The sequence below is a fragment of the Enhydra lutris genome, unplaced genomic scaffold (genome assembly GCF_002288905.1).
Source record: "Enhydra lutris kenyoni isolate GAN:26980312 unplaced genomic scaffold, ASM228890v2 scaffoldscaffold15, whole genome shotgun sequence".
Taxonomy (NCBI): Eukaryota; Metazoa; Chordata; class Mammalia; order Carnivora; family Mustelidae; genus Enhydra; species Enhydra lutris.
In genome coordinates, this window is record NW_019154099.1 from 12,097,695 (window position 1) to 12,102,128 (window position 4,434).

The window sequence follows — 4,434 nt, forward strand, 5'->3', positions numbered from 1 at the left end:
AGCAGGGAGCCTGCTTCCTCCTCTCTCTCTGCCTGCCTCTCTGCCTACTTGTGATCTCTATCTGTAAAATAAATAAATAAAATCTTTAAAAAAAAAATTTCCATCTTGACTCTGTTACCTATTCAAACATGGACAAGTGGACAAGTTACTTCCTCATTCTCAGTACCTCGGTCCCTTTAATATCAAACACAGAGATCACATCTTATAAGAATGTTAGAGGATGACAGAAAACTTGATATGTGCTATCTCACCACATAATTTAATTAGTGCTAATATTCAAAACAAAGATGAGGAGTTTTGTTTAAATAATTCTGTTCAGTTGGAAACAAAGAAGGGAAACAAGATTTCTAAAGCTGAATAAAACTCTTTAAAATTCTGGACTCTAGAGCCTGTCATTGCAGAGTGCCCTCTCTGTCAATTGTGGTTTTAAATCTGTTACTTACATTTGTGCAGCTCCTCAACATGATAAATTATTCAAAAATATACAACATCTACACTTACTTTAGGTTTGGGGGAGATAAGGAAACAAGGCAAATGAATTTAAAAGAAAAAAAAATCAGCCTTGGTTCAGAAATAATTATTAGGACAATGATTACAAGTACTTATGGAAACAAAGGAAGGAAAAGACATACAGATGTAAAAGATCTAGTAGCTTACCTAGTAATCTATTTGTTTTTGCTAAACACAAATATAAGTGTGTGCCTGTGTGTGTATCTTCTAGAGACTTTTGATTCTCATTTTAATTTTCCCATGAAATTGAATTTTCTTGGCAGTTTGCTACATAGTCCTAAATATTTCATTCAGAGATGTTCATCCATCTCATTCAAAAAAGTTCGCCTATATTCAACTGCACTTTCCTTATTCTCAGATTTGATTTGGCCCATCTTTCTCTATTATAATCTACTGCCAATGCCCTAAAATGCATTATTCTGAACTGGCAACCAGGACTCATACTACTACAGTATTAAACAATTAGAAGATGAGAGTCATGTTAATTTAATACACATTTATAGTCAGTGACCCATGCAACTTTGCATTCTTTTTTTTTTTTTTTAGTTTGACCAAAAGATGTTAAAAACTTATTGTCATTTTTCTTATTCATTTACCAAAGTTCTTATTCAATCTTAGAGCATTTGTTGTTCAAATCAGAAAATATGTGAGCAACACCCGGAGGATCTTTGGCACTCTTTAACACAGAATCACATGCTGAGCACTGCTAAAATAATCCTTAACTTTTAGCATAAACAAATTAATTTGAATTAAAAAAAAAATTACCACCACCTATTCTGTGTAAGGCAGAGTATTACATTTTCACCACTTACTGCTATTCCATATTAGGGACCAACTGCAATTCTTACTAAGGAAACCAAATTTGATAGACATTGTCATGGGTATGCAGAGCAGATTCCAGTGTAAAGACCAATGGGGACTTTCAAGGGGCTGTCCCTTAGATTTCCAACAGCAGAAATGTCACCCAGTTGTGGGGGAAATGGAAAGAAGATGGCCTTTTCAGCTTAGAGAGGGAACACCTTTTGAGATTGCTTAGTGACCATCTTTTTCCAGTGTAACATGATCCATCAATGAGCAATAGCAACTTGGCATTAAAACAAATCAAAACAAAACACAATTTTATTAACCTTACTGATTCTCTTGTTGTTTGTTATAAGAATAGTCTCAAAGTTTGGTGGAGACAGGGAGATGGGCACCAAGAAAAAGAAGGAATTCACTGGGAATGCATACTACTTTTGGAAAAATTCTTAGCTTTATTTTCTAATTTTACTGAAGAGCAAATTGGGAACCGAAAGTGAAGTGATTTATTCAAGGTCATACACAATACAGCCTCAATCAATCCCTCATTACATCACAAACTCAAAGTATACCTTTTGATTTCATTATTCTTGTGGTAAAATATCTTCCTATCAGATTGAGATAACATGGAAGTCTGTATCTTCGGCTTTGATAACTTCTGTAGCTGTAAACTTGATCACAGAATTCGTATTTTATCTTTCAAACTTTTAATTTATCATCTTCCTTGCCAGCTGTGCTCTCCCACCCTGCCTGTCATCTTTGGTGATGTCCACATCTCCTCTGATCCTTTGGGAGTCATCCTTTAATTCCTCTCCTTCTTCATGTTGACTTCTAATGAGTGAAAGAATAGCAGCATTAGCATCTGTTTGTCTCTTTTGGTATATTGTATGTTCTTTGGGGAATTAGGCTCAATCTTATTTATCTTTGAATAAATAAATTTAGGGTTTGTTGAACTTTCTTATGCATAGTAAATAAAGGACTGATGGGTATGAAGCAATGGATAAAACTAGAATCTCTTATTCATTTGTTTTTAATGCACTTATATCCTACTTTCCAAACAGAAAATTCAAATATGTAGTATGTAAGATAATCAAGTCCTGCCTTAGTTCAGACCTTCCTCAGGTCTTTCATGGTTTTCCTTAGAGCTATGCAACAGTTTCTTAACTGACTTTTCTTATACTCATTGTGCCTTTTTCCACATGTTCCTTATGTTAATATCTGAATTTCTGGGTAAATAGTATCTGGATATCATTTAAATTATTTATAGCCCAATTTCTTCTTCATTTCAATATACTCACTGATATTTCCAAACTCTTGGTCCTTAGATCAGGTCTTAAGGGAAAATGATGCTCCTTGTATTCATTCAACCAAACGTGTGTCAGCCTCAGTTATGTGTCACAGTGTCCTAACCTTTAGGAGATCCATATGGTGGCGTTTTTGTTTTTTTTTTTCCCCCAGAAAACATGTCCTACTATAGAGCAAGGGAAGATGAAGAGCTTATCACATTTTCAGATCCTAAGTGATATTTCTAAATCTTTTCCTCTACAGATTTACATGCCACTGTTACACTGCCAATTCACTGAAATGGTGTGTATTCATGGCAAACAATCCTCCAGTCACTGCAGATGACTTTACTGTTGCATTATCTCCATCTGGTCCTTGTAGCTCAGAAAGGGGAACAAGGTCCCATTTTGAAGTATGGGCCCCCAGCTGAATCCTCCCTGTTCCACGGAGGGCAGCAAGTTGTAGACAAGCATTTCTGCACTGATGATATCAGCTGGGTGCCAAGCTATGGGCTGCTGGTCCTATGGATGACAGCCAGCAAGGGCTGCAACCACATCACATTCACTTCACAGTGGCTGTCCAGCAACACCAGAATTTCTCCTGTAGCATGGGTTGCTCCAATCATTCTTCCTCCAATCAACGCGTCATGCTTTGTATTTCTTGTTACTTTAATTTTTCCAACAAGGTATTTGGGGGTGTATTTACCTAGCTCCCCTTTCAAATCATCAAAATCATTATCATTATCCATGGAGGTGATTTCATGAAGATGACGTGCTTGTGTGCTGTTTATGACCATGCACTGTCCTGGGCAAGGCCAACACAGCTTTGCTGTAGAGACAAATAATAACACTAGGGACTATCATATCAGTCAAGTAAAGATTTTTCTTTACATGCTGCTCTCCTTGTGTCTGACAAATCTCTATGGTAGGCCAAGCAGTTACATATTAAAAGCATGTATCTGAGAGTCTAAGTGTCTCAATTCCTGATCATTTTCTTTAGAAATTATATCCAATTTAGAAGAGAATTTCACATTCTTTTTTTCTGGATCTTCAACATGAATATTGTACCACAATTTTGTGTGCTTTGAACTATGATTCCAACACTCGCCTTGGAGCTTGAATGAAACAGGGATAGAATATTTTAGACAATGATCCACAGGGGACAGACCCCTCGATAAGCACATACATAAACAACTGAATCACTTGACTGAAGTTGGAATAGGCAAGGAACAAAACTCTCCAGGTCACAGATATAAAAAGGCACCCGAATAGCTTTCTTGAACTGTTACACTTAACATTGTGGACCTAGCAATGAAAGGACCTTTTCAATTTCTTGGAACAGAAGCTGCTGGAGCCAAAAACTAATGCTGGAGACTGAGTGTGGACCAATGTGAGAATGAGAACATCCCAGATGCAGTTGGAGGTGGGAGTGGGGATGCTTCTGCAGGCTTTACTTCTAGGTACCCCATCATGTCCTCATGTTGAAGACCCCCGATGGAAACCTTGTGACTCCCAAAACCAGCAGCCCAGATCAGCCCTTCACAGAATCTGGCTGTGGCACCCTCTCTCCCTGCCTTAACCCCATGTCGGGTAGGAGAGGCCAGTGAAAGGGGCCCCGGCAATCCCCACAGCCCAGCTTTGGACATGCACCTGTCACACTGGCAGTCACAGGTCCCAGGGCCTTATGCCACCATCTATTTCTTTTCCCTTTCTCTCCACCCCCCCAAAGAAATTAGCTAGGCTTTTAAAATTAAATGAGAGTTTTGGTGTGCTGGGTGGTTTAGTCGGTTAAGCATCAGACTCTCGATTTTAGCTCAGGTCATGACCTCAGGGTCCTGAGATC

General features: G+C 38.1%; 1 pseudogene; it reads right to left on the minus strand.

Annotated features, from left to right (window-relative positions):
- Window positions 1-2,514: 2,514 nt before the first annotated feature.
- LOC111146858 lies at window positions 2,515-3,779 on the minus strand (annotated as a pseudogene).
- Between the last annotated feature and the right edge of the window lie 655 nt (window positions 3,780-4,434).